Consider the following 18,733-nt stretch of genomic DNA (forward strand, 5'->3'; position numbering starts at 1 on the left):
CAATCTTCCCGTGAGACCAGACTTTAGGTGGAGTTTCCAGGTCCCTTGTCACAAACAGACCACAATCTAAGACGCAATGTTCAACCCTTTATTAGTGTGCTCTCATCACAGAATACCCCACAACCAGCCCTCTCTGACTCCACTTGATCACAAACAATATGTTACTACCAATGTTTGACTGACACATGAAAGAAGGCCATGTAATGCTAATCCCAGCACCCCAAATGCGTCCTGATTAAAAAAAAAAAGTAAAGTACAGGAATTACTTAAAAAAAACAAAAGACATTAAATGTAAATAAGGTTACCCCATTGAAATACAGTGCAGTACATTGGGAGATATTTTCATTATAGGTTTTGCATTTGTTATTTCACATTTTATTCCCTAAATGATTACGGTCAAAAGCCTTCAAAAAAGTGACGTTACTAAAAGGTTAGCAGAAAAACAACAAGAAAAGATACTTGCATGGGTGAAATATGTACGTGTCATCGTTTACAAAATAGTTCGTAACGTTGTAAAAAAATATATCATGAAGAAAATATTGTCTTCCTTGGTGGTCGCTCAAGAGAGGTGGAGCTTGGACCCAAGCCAACGTTACCCATCACATTTATCAACACCTCGCTTCTCTTTGCTCTGTGAGCCACATATAAAAGAATAATGTGAGGATTGATCAAATAATGATGTTAAACACACCACTCCCCTTCTCCTGTGAAAGCTGGCATCAGGGAGGAATCAGACTGGTGTATTTCCTCCTCTAGTTTCTGAGTTTGAATCATCAGATTCACTTTCATGTTGATCCAGAATTTCTAGAACTGTGTAACTTTGTCTCCTGCAATGTCATTCCCCTTCAATAGTGAATCACGGTTGATACTTAGGGTCTGATCCTGGACCCATCTCGATGTCTCTCTCTCCAGCACCAGACCTGCGGGCTGAGGGGAAGATGGAGGGGATGGACTGGGAGGTGGAGGGGATGGACTGGGAGGTGGAGGGGGTGGACTGGGAGGTGGACTGGGAGGTGGAGGGGCTGGACTGGGAGGTGGAGGGGGTGGACTGGGAGGTGGACTGGGAGGAGGAGGGGATAAACTGGGAGGCGCTAATGTCTCTCCTGATGACATCGTCCTCAGGACCCAGACTCTGGTCATCATCATGACCATCAGGGGTACTTGTTCTTGAAGTGTGTTCTTGGTGGTCCCCGGTTGGTGCAGGAGATTCACTGGACATTAGTGGTGTAGTTTCTGGAAGAAAATGCAGCAGAGAGTCAGGACATACAGCCAGCCTCCACATGCAGCAACACTCACTGAAGACTGAAGCCCAGTGGAGCAGCTCTGCAGCTGGGTACTCTCAGGTGGAGATGAGGACACATACACACACACACACACACACACACACACACACACACACACACACACACACACACACACACACACACACACACACACACACACACACACACACAACCAGACAAACACACAGCCCAGACATAGCCAGACACACACACAAACAGACACACACAGCCAGACACACACACAAACAGACACACACAGCCAGACACACCCCACCAGAAACACACACACACACACACACACACACACACACACAGCCAAAAACTCACACAAAGCCAGACACACACAACCAGAGATACACTACCACTCCACACAACCAGGGGCTCACCCAGAAACACAAACACCCAACACAAGTAGAGACTCAGCCAGACACACACAACCACCCCCCAAAACCAGTAACACAACCAACCCACACAACCACACACAAAAAACAAGACACACACAATGAGCATGACTATAGATAACGGTTGACCAGTAGTGTTCAATTAGACAAGTGAAAAAAGGTCCAAAGGTCATCTTGATTTAAATTATTTTTTGATGGGATTAAGTTGCACTCTAATATAGTCTAATAGATTCCCTCGCATCTATTTGTGGATAAAACATTTCAGAGGTACAGGGTGAAATGATCGTGGATATTTAATAGAATCTGGATTAGTTCATATTGTCATTCTCATTATATAACTGAAGCTATAACATAATTAACACAACTCACCTTCAGCAGGCTGTGTTTCACTGGAGGGAGCTGGAGGGATGGATGTCTCTAGACCTGCAGGCTGTGTTTCACTGGAGGGTGCTGGAGGGATGGATGTCTCTAGACCTGCAGGCTGTGTTTCACTGGAGGGAGCTGGAGGGATGGATGTCTCTAGACCTGCAGGCTGTGTTTCACTGGAGGGAGCTGGAGGGATGGATGTCTCTAGACCTGCAGGCTGTGTTCAAACACACAGTTCATCCATACTGTTACCACTGCATCAAGTCCTCTGTCATTCTACTACATATAAGGTGGCACTGTACAAATACACTTTATATCATTTGACCAAGAACTACAATTAATTAGTAACAAGGTGTAACTGTAACATTCAACAATAATAATAATAATAATAACTATAATAATAAAAAATAAATAGCAGTTTATTATTAATGACACAGAGACCACAAATAATGGGTTAAACGTACAAGCTCCGGAGAGAGGAGAGGTGTGGATGTGTAACGAGCTGTCCCTTCTCCAGCAGCTCCACCTGGACGGTTATAGAGTAGATAAAGTTAGCCTAACATCACAAAGAAAACCTGTAGCTGCTGCTGCAGAGTAGCTAGCTAGCCACCACAAATGAAGGCTTTCCTTTCCCCCTCCTACTGTTTTCTCCATTTTCTAAGTTCCTCGCCTGAAGCCTGCCTCTCTCTTTCGGCCTTTTTTCAACTGAGCAATACAGTTTAGATATGTTCAACTTTGTGCGCTGGACCCAGGATAGCAGCACTTATCAACAAAATAATAGATGTAACAAAATGTCCAACAACGTTGAAAAAGCTTTCAAAGTTCATTTTTTACAGTTTTACAGTCAGAGCAGATCTCTCGGAGCAGCACTCAGAGCAGCTCTGAGAGAGTTCTGTACTCTTGGTGTACAGACGCTGTCCTGGTGTTTGGGGTCTCTGCACTTCAAATGAGTCTGGAGATTTTTTCGCATCAAACAGTAACCCATCCCCCCACTTTCAGTGAACAAAGTAGGCTACAAGATGAAACCTCTGAGGGCAGCCAAGTGGATTACATTTTTTTCTGTCCTTATTTGTTAATTTCTTTCCGCAAGGCAGAACATGGGGAAGGGTGCCCGATGAATTGTATTATCATTAATATTATTTTATTTTTTCCTTTTAGAGGTGACGTGCCCAGGCGACCGCCTATATGGCCTATGCCCTTAGCCCTGATGGTCTGAAGATTATATAAAGGGATTCTGTGGTGAAAGTGTGAGTCACCAATTAATTGTTTTTCCATTATTCAGTTAAAGAATGTTGGAAGTTCCTCAAAATCATTTTTAATTTGTAGACCAAATCAGAATGAAAAAACCCAAGACCACACAAAGTTGTTCCATTGATATTTTCAATGGAAGCACCCTTTCTACCCTTTGTCCCTGCTCTGTGTTGTCAAGACGACTCAGTGAGCTATGTTATAAACGCCACTGAGCTGATGTTATGCTGGCCACATCGCCCCAGCTATGAGAGTAGTGTCTCATATACATGGATAGCTCCATTCTATAATCTAATATCTAGATGATGTTGTTCAGTAGGTCTGCCACTCTGGTCCCTCTGCTAGGTAGGCTCTGACTCTCTGGTACAATTAGATTAAATGTTTTAAATCACAGCAATATCATTTGACTTGGTGTCAATAACCCTTTCAAAACAATGGATATTAATAAATAATCTGTTATTCATTAACACAGTGAAACATGTGGGATAAGAACTTACCCGCTGACTCCCTCTTCTGTTCCTTTTTTACCTTCTTCAATCAAATAAAAATGTGAATAAAATATCAACATTGGGTTCATTACAAGGTCATCATCTAATAACTCCACCACTGCCAGCCAGGGTCACACATAGTATTGTGTTTTGTATCAAACCAGTAATAACACTTACCTCCAGAAGTTGATCAATGAATTCTATTTTGAGATAAACAATACAGTAACATGTCAGGGAAGCAGTCAATGTGATTCAGCAGAACCCTGATACATGTTAGTTGAAGGTAATTATGATACATGTCAGAGTTTATTACCATGATACATGTTAGTTTAATTTAACCATGATATATGTTAGGTTAATGTAACATGATACATGTTAGAGTTTAATGTAACATGATACATGTTAGTTTAATGTAACCCTTACCTCCCAGGACTATGATTGATATTATGAAACATATCCATCCTATTATTATGAACTGCTCCATATATTCTAATCATGTAGAATCAGTTGAACCAGTTCCTGGTTTCCACTCTGAATTAGCCTCTACACAGAAGAACATCTTGACAGACTGAATACGTGTAGGGAGACGGCTGCCATTATCGTGGTCAAACAAGGACAGAAGTCTTTCTACCCTTTGTCCCTGCTCTGTGTTGTCATGACGACTCAGTGAGCTACGTTATTAACGCCACTGAGCTGACGTTATGCTGGCCACATCGCTCCAGCTATGAAAGTAGTGTCTTATATACATGGATAGCTCCATTCTATAATCTAATATCTAGAGGATGTTGTTCAGTAGGTCTGCCACTCTGGTCCCTCTGCTAGGTAGGCTCTGACTCTCTGCTACAATTAGATAGAATGTTTTGAATCACAGTGATATCATTTGACTTGGTGTCCGTAACCCTTGCAAATCACTGGATATTAATAAGTTATCTGTTACTCATTAACACAGTGAAACATGTAGAAAAATAACTTACTGTAAAACACCACATCCTGTTCCTCTTTTAGTATTTTCTATCAAATAAAAATGTAAACAAAATATCAACATTGGGTCCGTTAAGATCATCATCTCATAACTCCATCACTGCCAGCTAGGGTCACACATATTATGGGGTTTTGTATCAAACCAGTAATAACACTTACCATCTTACGTATTTGATCAGCCAATTCTGTATAGCGATAAACAATACAGCAACATATCAGGACAGCAGTCACTATCATTCAGCATTACCATGATACATGTTAGTTTAATGTAACATGATACATGTTAGAGTTCAATGTAACCCTTACCTCCCAGGACTATGATTGATATTATGAAACATATCCATCCTATTATTATGAACTGCTCCATATACTCTAATCATGTAGAATCAGTTGAACCAGTTCCTGGTTTCCACTCTGAATTAGCCTCTACACAGAAGAACATCTTGACAGACTGAATACTTGTAGGGAGACGGCTGACATTATCGTGGTCAAACAAGGACAGAAGTCTTTCTACCCTTTGTCCCTGCTCTGTGTTGTCATGACGACTCAGTGAGCTACGTTATAAACGCCACTGAGCTGACGTTATGCTGGCCACATCGCCCCAGCTACGAGAGTATGGCTTATATACATGGATAGCTCCATTCTATAATCTAATATCTAGATGCTGTTGTTCAGTAGGTCTGCCACTCTGGTCCCTCTGCTAGGTAGGCTCTGACTCTCTGGTACAATCAGATTAAATGTTTTGAATCACAGCGGTATCATTTGACTTGGTGTGAGTCAGTAACCCTTGCAGATCACTGGATATTAATAAATGATCTGTTACTCATTTACAAAGTTAAACATGTGGGATAAGAACTTACCATGGTTATTGTCTGTATTGGTCATTTCCTCTTTCTATAAAATAAAATGTGAATAAAATATCAACATTGGGTTCATTACAAGGTCATCATCTAAATGACTCCACCACTGCCAGCTAGGGTCACACATATTATTGTGGTCTTTATCAAACCAGTAATAACACTTACCTCCAGAAGTCGATCAATCCATACTATATAGAGATAAACAATACAGTAACATGTCAGGACAGCAGTCAATATCATTCAGCATAACCCTGATACATGTTAATTTAATGTAACCATGATACATTTTAGTTTAATGCAACCATGATACATGTTAGTTTAATGTAACATGATACATGTTAGAGTTCAATTTAACCCTTACCTCCCAGGACTATGGTTGATATTATTAAACGTATCCATCCTATTATTATGAACTGCCCCATATATTCTTATCAATTAACGAAAGTAAGTAACACAAGTAACTCCCTTAACGATGCAAGCCTGAAGTGCATTAGGCAGGAGTACTTGGGCTTAAAGGGGAGAGCAGGCTACCACAGAGAGAGAGAGAGAGAGAGAGGGGGAGAGGACCTTCTGACTATCCCCACTGTGCACCGACCGCCTACGGTTAACCTTTTCCCACCACGGTGATTGTTATTCACCTGGTAAATAAATCATGTGACGTTGTACTGCTCTGTGTATTGTGTGGTTTGCTATTCAACTTGGTAGCGTGGAAACCCCACAGCCACTAGCCTGCTACACATGATAAAGTCTTCATGCCACTGTTGTTATGTTGGGTCGTTATGTGTGTGGAACAGGTTTCAGGAAAGGATTTATGGCGCTTACTGTATCAGTGGGGAAAAATGTAGTGGACATTCATATTTTGAAGTTCACTAATACAGGACAACAGGAGAGGCCTCACACCAACCCTAACAATAACCCCCCATATAAATATGCATACCGGGCCTCAGTAATAAAGAGGTTGAGGAGCCCTGATCTAGATGATGTTGTACAGTAGGTCTGCCACTCTGGTCCCTCTGCTAGGTAGGCTCTCACTCTAGATGAAATGTTTTGAATCACAGCGATATCATTTGACTTGGTGTGAGTCAGTAACCCTTGCAGATCACTGGATACTAATTAATGATCTGTGACTCATTTACAAAGAGAAACATGTGGAATATTAGCTTACCATTTAACTTCCTGTTTGGTTCCTCTGTTTCCTTTTCAATCAAATAAAAATGTGAATAAAATATCAACATTGGGTTCATTACAAGGTCATCATCTAATAACAACACTGCCAGCTAGGGTCACACATGTTATTGTGTTCTGTATCAAACCAGTAATAGCACTTACCTTCAGACGTCTTCTATAAAACGGTTCTATATAGAGATAAACAATACATCAACAGGTCAGGACAGCAGCCACTATCATTCAGCATTACCATGATACTTGTTAATTTAATGTTATCTTAGTACATGTTAAGAGTTGAATGTAACCATGAAACATGTTAATATAACCTATGCCTTATGTAACGTGTAACATCAAGCACCGCTCATCAACAAAAGAAAAGACGTAACAAAATCCCCAACATTGTAGAGAAAGCTTTGAAGGTCCTTTTTTACAGTTTGAAGTTTAAATGGCACAGCTGCACACCAAGATAACAAGCCCACCAGCGCTCAGAGAGCGGCTCTCAGAGCGGCTCTCTCAGAGCGGCTCTCAGAGCGGCTCTCTGAGCGGCTCTCTCAGAGCGGCTCTCTCTGAGCGGCTCTCTCAGAGCGGCTCTCAGAGCGGCTCTCAGAGCGGCTCTCAGAGCGGCTCTCTCTGAGCGGCTCTCTCAGAGCGGCTCTCTCTGAGCGGCTCTCTCTGAGCGGCTCTCTCTGAGCGGCTCTCTCAGAGCGGCTCTCTCAGAGCGGCTCTCTCTGAGCGGCTCTCTCGGAGCGGCTCTCTCGGAGCGGCTCTCTCGGAGCGGCTCTCTCGGAGCGGCTCTCAGAGCGGCTCTCTGAGCGGCTCTCTGAGCGGCTCTCTCAGAGCGGCTCTCTCAGAGCGGCTCTCTCAGAGCGGCTCTCAGAGCGGCTCTCTCAGAGCGGCTCTCGGAGCGGCTCTCTGAGCGGCTCTCTGAGCGGCTCTCTGAGCGGCTCTCTGAGCGGCTCTCAGAGCGGCTCTCTCGGAGCACTCTCCCGTGGGGGTTCTGAAGCGTCCTCGTGGACCAAAGCGGTTCTGTACTCTTGGTGTACAGACGCTGTCCTGGGGCCGGTTGCACCAACTGGGCGTAACCAAGCCTGGTCGTAACTGCTAAGTTGGTCTTAGTTACGACCTGGCGTTAGAATGGAACTAACGCCGGTTGCACCAACGGGACTTACGACTGGTCTCAACTACGCCCGGTCTTAGCCATGCGCGGCCATGTGAATGTTCCATGTGATGCGCATATCACCGTGTTGCTAGGATACCTCGTGACAACAGCTGTTTACTATTTTACCAACATCCGACAAATCGACAAATCCGACAAACCGACATGATGGAGGAAAACAGAAAGAGAAAAGTTAACTTCACCGACGTTGAAATTAGAAAATTAATAGAATTATACAGTGAGAATAAGACGGCACTGACTGCCAAGCAGTCCAATGTCGTAAAAAACAAAACAAAGCAAGAGACATGGAGATTTATTATGGAGAGTCTGAACAGCTGTTCGGACTCAGGCTGTCATCGGACGGATGGTGACATCAAAAAGAAATGGAAAGACCTCCTGTCCCGGGCCAAGAAGGACGTCTCTTCTCTAAAGCACCATCCCACTGGCGGTGGTCCTCCCCCGAAAACGTCACCCTATAGTGACATTATCGTCGCTATTTTCGGGGAGGATTCACCAGCCTTCGTCGGGTTGGACGGGGTGGACAGCGGATGTCCTCAACCGCCGGAGCAGTTGGAAGAAGGTATGTAGCCTAGCATATTTATTGAGGATGGTTTGTTAGTTGAATAAGCAGGACTAGCCTTATTGCCCAGAATTAATAAATTCACATTTTGTTTCAGACTTGGAAAGTGCCACTACCAGCTCAACACCACCACCACCGATGGAACCAGTAGTGGCAACCCCTTCCTGTCCAATTCCATCCCCACCCCCGGCAACGAAGCGGAGGAGAAGTGAGGACCTTCAACAGGTCCTCATGGAGAAGGAAATTGTCCGGGTGGAGAAGGAGACCATTAAATTAGAGGCAGAGACCAAAAAAATTGAATTAGAAAAAATTAAATTACGGCTCCAAATTAATTTGCTCCAGCAACAAATTAGGCCCCAAACAATTATTTTTGAAGACCAACCGTGACCATCCCTGTACAATGTAAATAATGTAAATAAATATTTTAGAGTTAGGATAATTGTTTGATTATATTTATTTATTATATTATTATATTTATTATATTATATTTCTGTGTTTTAATGTTTTACTTTTTACTGTTCAAATTAAGATTTACTGTTCAAATAAATATTCCTTCCAATCATTCTTTCATTCATTTTCGTTCATCAATTTTTTTAATGCATAACAATCAAACACTGCAAACGAAAGTGAGTACAATATGTATTGTCTGGTTTACAACGAGCAGGCATTTAGACGGGAATGGTTATTTTTGACAGAAGCAATGCAGTGAACATCATCAAATGACAAGGAGCTAATTGAGGTGTTTCGATTCTGTAGGAGAGATATGTTCGAATAAATAGAAGAGCTGTCACCGGATTTACAGTTCGTGTCGGCCTATAAAAAACATATATACATGATTAAAACAATATTTACAACTGATTAATGAGCTGACAGCTCTTCTATTAATTCAAACAGATCTCTCCTACAGAATCGAAACCTCTCAATCAGCTCCTCGTCATTATAAATGTCCAATGGATTGCTTCTGTCCCTAATTACCCTTTCCCGTCTAAATGCCCGCTCGTTGTACACCCTATGGATAATACGTGCCATATTAGCGCTGGATGGATTGATTGTAACGTTTTTTTTATCATTGTAATTGCTATGGAAACAGCAGAAATTTCGACTCTACGCCTCCCCCTGACCAGGCGTAGGATTTACGCCTTGGTCTTAGTGAAAAGAACGCTAAGCCCAGTTGGTGCAACCGGCGTAACGGTTAGGTTGGACTTAGAACGCCAAGTTACGACCAGGCGTAGTTACGACCAGGGTTACGCCCAGTTGGTGCAACCGGCCCCTGGTGCTTGGGGTCTCTGTACTTTAAATGAGTCTGGGGGTTTCTGTGATTCTACATCAAACAGACTAACTTTGATGTGGAAACTCAAATGTGGATTTAGCATCAAACAGTAACCCCCCCCCCCCCCCCCCCTTCAGTGAGCAAAGTTGGCTGCAAGATAAAAACTAGTGAGGGCAGCAAACTGTATTACTTTTTCCTTTCTTTATTATTTTCTCTTCTCTAGTTTGGACAGAACAATAAAACCTTGGTCTGCTTGAAAACGGGGTTCTTTGTCCGCTTCCAAGTGAACTCTGGTTGGTTTGCTTTAGGTTTTTAACGCGCTCAGACTCGTCTATAACATGCTTGATTTTTTGTTAGTGTGTAGGCAGAGCGGTTTCTGTATGAACTGTTCAACCCGGGATCACGCGATTTCGTGCTAATGCGCACAGGCGTTAATCTATTGAATCGTGTCCCAGAGCACGACTGTCCGACTTTTTTCGTGCTACACAGAACGAAATGTAAACCAATGCATTTTGAATGGGAGTGTTTTTCAGACGAATGAGAGAGCGTGTGCGCAGACAGTACAGTGCACCCTCTAGTTATATATATGTCAATATTTCTGATTTTTTAAGCAGACCTCCTCCAAAACTGAAACGAATGTGCTCCACAGAACGCGTGTTTCTCAGACAATTAAAGTGCTCCACAATACGAAACGAGAGAGAGAAAGAGAGGGAGAGTGTGAGGGACCGGAGTGGTCGCCCCACGTATCTGGGATACGGGCAACTGGGTATCGCGAGTGTGGGCAAGAATGAGGGCAATGGACTGACGACTAAGAAAAGTGAAGTTTTAATCTCTCCAAACATTCACAAAAATAGAGCAACGTTCAAAAATGAAAAGGAAATGACTGCATCAGTCAGCAAACCAAACTAAGATAACATAAAACAGCATACCATAACATACGTTTCTCGTACTGGCCTCACTCCAAGCCAGCACCACCTTCAGCCCCAAACACCAAATGAAAAGGCCCTTAAATAGGGAAATGGTAATTGGACCAATCACGGCCATATGGGCCAGACCATTAGCTGGGGGAACATTTACCTAAAGCTAACAATCCAACATAACTGAACAGAAAGTACATTGTGTGAATACTAAACAAACATAATACTAAACAAACAATCACCAAATTCATATATACCCACACCCTGTGCAGAACCTAAAGCTATTTAAAAAACAGCTGTTTCTATCAACACCCCCCTGGGCTATTCCCTGATACTTTGATCCTAAGCTCCCTTAGCATACTGCCCCCTACCGGGACGGAAGACCAATTCTATACCAGCCCAATCTAATGTATACACACACACAATATAATAATAATTCCTCCAATGCGGGACAGTGAGAAGGGGGAGGATTTCACCTTCTCACAGAGAGAGAGAGAGAGAGAGAGAGAGAGAGAGAGAGAGAGAGAGAGATAGAGAGAGAGAGAGAGAGAGAGAGAGAGAGAGAGAGAGAGAGAGAGAGAGAGAGAGAGAGAGAGAGAGAGAGAGAGCGAGAGGCTTCAGAAGGGGTGTACGCAGATAGTACAGTGCTCCCTCTAGTTATTTAAATGTCAATATTTCCATTTTTAAATTTTTGAAGCAGACCTCCTCAAACATTTCGTTGTGCTCCACACAACGAAATGTAAATCACTGCATTCTGAATGGGAGTGTTTCTCTGATGTGTCCATGCTACACAAAACGAAATGTACTCCAATGCATTCTGAATGGGGGCGTTTCTCCAATGTTTCCCTGCTACACAGAACGAAATGTAAACCAATGCATTTTTAATGGGAGCAATTTTCAGATGAGAGAGAGAGAGAGAGAGAGAGAGAGAGTGCAGACAGTACAGTGCACCCTCTAGTTATATATATGTCAATTATTTTTCTGACTATTTTCTATTGAATCGTGTTCCAGAGCACGATCGTCCGACATTATTCGTACTGCTCACAACGAAATGTAAACCCATGCATTTAGGATTGGAGCGTTTCTCAGAATAGGTATATATAAATATATATATATATATATATATATATATATATATATATATAGTATATATGTATATATGCCCATCAGTTACTTGGCTCCGCAGTGCATCAGTGTCCCTCTCTATGGCTCCCTCTCTCTCTTTTCCACTGTGTTTCGAGAATTCATATCGATATAACGAGAAAGGATGCAATGATAACGGCAAGGAAATAAAGGCTCCATGGTCATAATAATTTTACTATAACCTCTTTTTTTTTTAACTATAACCTCTTTTTTTACATCGTTTTTAAATTATGAATATTTTAATATTGTCTGGTATACCTGAACCACATTTACATATAGACAGAAGTGGATTTTCAACGGTGAGTTTGGCGAAGCTCCGCTAGCTCGATGCTAAAGTGCTAACCGGAGCTAACAGCCTGTCCCCTCCCGTCCTATTAACTGTATTTATGGCTATGCCTTTTTCTCTTTTCAATATGACCAAACACAATGGCCCGAGGACCAGCATCCTTTCTTAACTGATAAACAAAATAATCTTTGAGTTCTACATGTTCTAGAAATGTTCATTAATTGACAGTCCTAATGTTTATTTTCTTGTCTTCTGATTCCTTATTACAGTATGGAAGGGGAGAATTGGAGGTACCTGGTCAGGTCTTGGTCAGCCTTCAAATCCCAGATGTGGAGACTGCAGGGATACCTCACAGAGAAGACACTAAAGAGTCATCTCTCATTCATCGAGTGGACTCATTGGTTTGCGAATGACCACAAAGATGCTCCCATAGGCAGATTGCTGCATGGCATTCACCACTTATTCAAATTGTAGAGGTTGAAGCAGTCTTCCTTGTGGTCACTTGCCATAACACTGTCATGTGTTTTATCAAAACACCATCAGTAACATTTAAATTGAGTTGATGTCGACGGCTCTTTTTTTTTTATGATTATTTCAGTGTTCAGTGCCTGTTTGTGAGATATGCATTGTTTGAAAGATATGCCTTTGATTTTGTTTAATTTTAATATGCCTTTCATCAACAGTGGTTTTGGGTTTTATAACAACAATTAAAGTGCTTAACTACTGGTGAACGATGTTGCAGAACATATATGGTTTGTGTTGATTGCATGGAAAAGGGAATAACCAGTTACAACTTATATGGTAAGAGCCTGGTAATACCATTGAAACAAACGAGGCTTCCTTTTACAGTACAGTTTCAGCTTAATTACTGGGTAAATTGTCGTGTTTTACATGGTAACGTCGCAGAACGTACATGGTACAAGTTTGTGTTGACTGCATGGAAAAAGGAATAATGTATTACAAATGATATGGTAAGAACCTGGTAATACCATGGAAACAAACAAGGCTTCCTTTTACAGTACAGTTTCAGCTTACTTACTGGGTGAATTGGTGTGTTTTACTTGGTAACGTCGCAGAACTTACATGGTACAAGTTTGTGTTGACTGCATGGACAATGGAATGTATTATAAATTATATGGTAAGAACCTGGTAATACCATGGAAACAAACGAGGCTTCTTTTTACAGTACAGTTTCAGCTTACTTACTGGGTAAATTGTCGTGTTTTACTTGGTAACGTCGCAGAACGTACAACATGGTACAAGTTTGTGTTGACTGCATGGATAATGGAATGTATCTATTATAAATTATATGGTAAGAACCTGGTAATACCATCGAAACAAACGGCTTCGTACCCAGTATTTAAGAAGATGTACCATGACACTAGAGGAAAACTGTTCCTGCAGAGGTTGTTACCAGGTAAGTAATTCCTTAGTGGTAAATCGAATAAACCCTTTCTAAATGGGTGTAGCTATGAATAATAACTAAGAAAAAGTATTTTATTGGAAAGTACTATGCTAATTTCTAGATAGTACATCATTAAATTTGGGCTGTTACCAACATAAACCTTGGATAATTGGTGTTTCTAAGAATTGGTTGCCTAATTTCATAGGAAGTACACAATATCGGAGTTATTACCAACCTAAAACAGTTACAACTACACACTACTTAGTTGAGTTGATGGGTAATAGTGGAGGTTCTACTTAGTACATCAGCTGTAATTCCTCTGTATTTACCTTCTTATTACCAGTGGTAATTACACAGTAATACACTATAATTTACCGGATAATTCCTCTGTATTTACCTTCTTATTACCAGTGGTAATTACCCAGTAATACACTATGATTTACCATGTATTTACCGGGTAACTACCTCTGTATTTACCTTCTTATTACCAGTGGTAATTACCCAGTAATACACTATGATTTACCATGTATGTACCGGGTAAATAGGGGACTGTAAAAGGAAGGGTTACCAGGTTATATTGTGTCGGGAGTGCTTGCAGTCTTGCTTTGATTACAAATTTTAGAATGCCTGCGTTAACAGCTGGATTATGGAGCGCCGAATGGGAAACTGCTGGGTCCGCGCACTGTAGGCATGCGAGTTTACCCTGTAGGTGCAGGTTCACCCAGTAATCGCGCTGTTGTGAGTGAAGGTGTTGTAGGATTTCATAGCTGTATGTCCGGCTGTCCAGCTTTTTGCTGTCATGATGTAGAGTCGCTTCAGCAGTGTACAATGGTGGCCAGAAGGAGGAGGGTGGCTATGCAGTGTTGAGGTGGACTCTGAACAGGTGAGTCTTGAGTCTTTTTCGGAAGATAGTGAGCGACTCTGCGGTCCTGAGAGCAGCAGGGAGCTCGTTCCACCACTGAGGTCCCAAAACCGAGAAAAGTTGTGACTTTGCTGAACGGCCTTTGCTAGCTCTTAGCGATGGCGGTACCAGACGTCCAGCTGAGGCAGTTGAGCGGAGGGATCGAGCTGGGGTTTGTGGCTTTAGCAGTGCTTGGAGGTAGGCAGGGGCAGTTCCATCGACTGCCTTGTATGCCAGTACCATCGTCTTAAATTTGATGCGAGCTACTACAGGGAGCCAGTGGAGGTCCCGCAAGAGGAGGGTCACATGGGAGAACTTCGGTAGGTTGAACACGAGGCGCGCTGCCGCATTCTGGATGAGCTGCAAAGGTTTAATCGCAGAGGCAGGAAGTCCAGCCAGGAGTGAGTTGCAGTACTCGAGGCGGGAGAGGACCAGTGATTGGACTAGAAGCTGAGCTGCTTCCCTTGTGAGGAAGGGCAGGATTCTGCGGATGTTGTAAAGCGCAAATCTGCAGGATCGGGCCACCGCAGTGATGTTTGCGGTGCAGGATAACTGATTGTCCAATCCCACACCGAGGTTTCTGGCAGTTGGAGAGGGAGATACAGTGATGTGCTCGACGGTGACCAGTAAGTCCATGTGTGGGCAATCTTTCCCTGGGATTAGGAGGAGCTCGGTTTTGGTGAGGTTAAGCCTCAGGTGATGGGCAGTTGTCCAGGTGCTGACGTCCGCCAGACATTCCGATATGCGTGTTGCAATCAGGGCTTTATCAGATGAGGGGAAAGAGAGAAATAGCTGAGTGTCGTCAGCATAGCAGTGATAGGAAAAGCCGTGTGACGCAATTACCGAGCCCAGAGATCTGGTATAGAGGGAGAACAGAAGAGGCCCCAGTACAGAGCCTTAAGGGACACCAGTTTCAAGCATGCAAGGTTTGGACAAGGAGCCATTCCATGTCACTTGATAGGTTTTGACACATACATAAGTAGAGGGTGCAATGTACTATCTGCACACACCCCTTCTGTGGTTGAAGAAAATATCCCAATTGAAACGCAATGGATTCAATTTCGTTCTGTGTAGCAGAACGAAATAGTACACTAGATTTACCCTTTGATGCATTTATTGTTTTGACACATTTATTGTTTGACACACACAACATAAGTAGAGGGTGCATTGTATCTGCGCACACCCCTTCTGAAGCCTTTCTCTCTCTCTCTCTCTCTCTCTCTCTCTCTCTCTCTCTCTCTCTCTCTCTCTCTCTCTCTCTCTCTCTCTCTCTCTCTCTCTCTCTCTCTCTCTCTCTCTCTCTCTCTCTCTCTCTCTCTATACCTCCCTATCTCTCTCTCTCTCTCTCTCTCTCTCTCTCTCTCCCTCTCTCTCTTTCTCTCTCTCGTTTTGTTCTGTGGAGCACAATAATTGTCTGAGAAACCCGCGTTCTGTGGAGCACGTTCATTTCAGTTTTTGAGGAGGTCTGCTTAAAAATCAGAAATATTGACATATATATAACTAGAGGATGCACTGTACTGTCTGCGCACACTCTCTCTCTCTCTCTCGTCCGAAAAACGCTCCCATTCAAATTGCATTGGTTTACATTTCGTTCTGTTTAGCACGAAAAAAGCCGGAAAATCGTGCTCTGGGACACGATTCAATAGATTAACGTTCGTGCGCATGAGCACGAAAACGCGTGATACCGGGTTGAACTGTGTTAACAACTTGTTTTTAAAGCAGGACGTAGTCACATGGGAAAAGTCGCTTACTCTCCATGTCAGCTCGGCCGTAACCATTTAAATTAATTTGCCATAAAGGATAGAAAATGGGTGCAATCCAAATGTAACTGCGACCGACTTGACCACAGTCAACTATATCCCACCCACAAGACACACAATGCCTCGTGGGCGGGATGTGCACTTTTTCCACACACAGGAAATATAAAAAGCATATTCAGCCAGGTATAAGTGAACTTTTTGAGATTAAAGTGAGTCAGACGTGGTGCAATAAGGAGGGGAACGCAGTTATCGAGATATGGCCTGAAGAATATGTAAAGACATTTTGTGGCTCATAAAATTGTGTGTCCTGGATTACTTGTTTTAATTACTCAGTTAAAGAATGGTGGAAGTTCCTCCAAATGATTTTTAACTTGCAGGAACACCGAAGCAAAATGAAGAACCCAAGACTGCACAAAGCTTCTCCATTGATGTTGTCCTCAACTCAGAGGCGTTGTGAGTTTCCCTTGGAGGTTCTGTCCAACAGACGAGCGACCCGCCCGACCGCGAGGCGTTGGTTTACAATACGGTCGGCCTATCAGAGACCAGTGTGAACGCTGACCGACTCAGTGAGCTACGTTATAAACGCCACTGAGCTGACGTTATGCTGGCCACATCGCCCCAGAAATGTTTTGAATCACAGCGATATCATCTGAGTCGGTGTGAGTCAGTAACCCTTTCAAATCACTGGATGTTAATAAATGATCTGTTACTCATTTACAAAGTGTAATAAGAACTTACCATTGAACTCCCAAACCAGGTCGTTTTTTTCCACTTTCTATAAGATAAAAATGTAAACAAAATATCAACATTGGGTTCATCATTAAGGTCATCATCTAATAACTCCACCACTGCCAGGTAGACAGTATTACCAAGAAAGTATTACCAAAACTCCACAAAAATGTATGCTTTCCAACCAGAGATAAAAAAACACTCTGGACCAAGTATATACAAATATACAGAGGGCATATAAAGCTGCACCATCCCCACACCTCAGATTATCAGATCATATCTCCTTGACACTGATTCCATCTTATAAACCAGTTGCTGTAGAACCAAAACAGCTGTGAAGACAGTACAGGTATGGAGTGAGGAAGCTGTTACATCACTACAGGTCTGTTTTGAGAGCTCAGTATGGGAGGTATTTTCGCAGGGAGCCAACTTGGAGGAGGACACCTCTAACGTCCTGGACTACATCCAGTTTTGCACCGAGACAGTACTGCGCACCAGAACCATCAAGGTGTTCCCTAATCAGAAACCCTGGTTTTACGGTAATGTGAGGTCGCTGCTCAGGGTGAGAGATACTGCCTTCAGGTCGGGGGACAGGCTGGCCTATAGAACTGCCCAACGAGACCTAAAAAAGGGCCTTAAAGAGGCTAAAGGCATGTACAGACAGCGCATTGAGGGTCACTTTGAAAACACGGACCCCAGGAGCATGTGGAGAGGCATCAAAGCTATAACTGACTACAAATATCAGACCACTGTGATGACCTCGCTCTGGATGGTTCAGGGGATTGTGGAGGCGTGTCTCTGGTGCGGCAGCAGGAGCTGTAACACACCCGAGGCCCTACCGTGTACCGCCCAATTGACTTTCTACACTGACGCATGTGTCGTTGCTGGTTTGCAACTGGCGCAGAGCGTTCTTTTCCTTCCACCGCCACTGGTCGTTAAATTAGGGAATGATCTTGCGCCCCAAGGGGCGGTTCGGCGAAAGGAGGCGGCGTGTTCTGGCGCTAACGTTCCCTGGTGATATTTTGCAGTTTCAGAAAACAATTCCGCCACAAACCTGGTTTAAAGTCAGTGGCACGTTGTCCAGATGCTATTTTAAGGGTGCATGCACAATGTTGCTTGTGCACCTCGCGCATACACTTTGCTTCGCTCATCTACCTAGCTACACATTCTTGGTAAATTATTTGGGAAAGAACAGCTGATACAGCAGTAATAAGTTGTACTTTTAAATCAATGCATCTGCAAACACCGTACATCAAACACATATTTTCTTGACACAGACATCGTGTACAAGCCCATAACTTTTAGGATTGATGAGTATTTGATCAGGAGAAAACATTGTTAAACCGCGAGTGAGTGTTAAAAAGAATGCGGGTGCGCGTGTGTGCATGTAAAATAATTAATGAATGCGGCTGCGCGTGTTTGCGTCAATCTGTTTAAAAACACGCAAACTAAACACGTAACACATAATACAGTCCATGGCAATGTGTATTAACGGGGGGACACATGCATATTAGGAACACAAGGCGGTAACGATAATGCATACAATACTGGTAAGAAACGATGTTTATTAATGTCTTGCGTATATCCTTAAATAGATCCACAGTTACCGTATATCATGTGTGCATTAAGTTTCCTTTGCCGAAATTTATTTGAGGACTCAGTATTTCTGAAGTTGTGGAAGAAAACGCTATTCCATGTGGGAATTAGGCCATATTATTTGGCCATAAACTGAGCCATTTGAAGTTTGAAATTCCTGTCAAAATATCAACTTGTTTGGTTTATTGTACGTTAC

At 42.7% G+C, this 18,733-nt stretch overlaps 2 long non-coding RNA genes across 2 annotated transcripts; both read right to left on the bottom strand.

The window, feature by feature from the left end:
- Window positions 1-74: 74 nt before the first annotated feature.
- On the bottom strand, window positions 75-2,169 carry LOC115539288 (uncharacterized). Its single transcript, XR_003975809.1, has 2 exons — window positions 2,054-2,169; window positions 75-1,233 (listed from the first exon to the last, which is right to left on the bottom strand). It is a non-coding gene; the product is annotated as an uncharacterized LOC115539288 (long non-coding RNA).
- Window positions 2,170-4,804: 2,635 nt separating this feature from the next.
- On the bottom strand, window positions 4,805-6,035 carry LOC115539291 (uncharacterized). The gene is made up of 3 exons (XR_003975812.1): window positions 5,793-6,035; window positions 5,628-5,661; window positions 4,805-4,952 (listed from the first exon to the last, which is right to left on the bottom strand). It is a non-coding gene; the product is annotated as an uncharacterized LOC115539291 (long non-coding RNA).
- Between the last annotated feature and the right edge of the window lie 12,698 nt (window positions 6,036-18,733).

The sequence above is a fragment of the Gadus morhua genome, unplaced genomic scaffold, assembly GCF_902167405.1.
Source record: "Gadus morhua unplaced genomic scaffold, gadMor3.0, whole genome shotgun sequence".
In the NCBI taxonomy this organism is placed as follows: Eukaryota; Metazoa; Chordata; class Actinopteri; order Gadiformes; family Gadidae; genus Gadus; species Gadus morhua.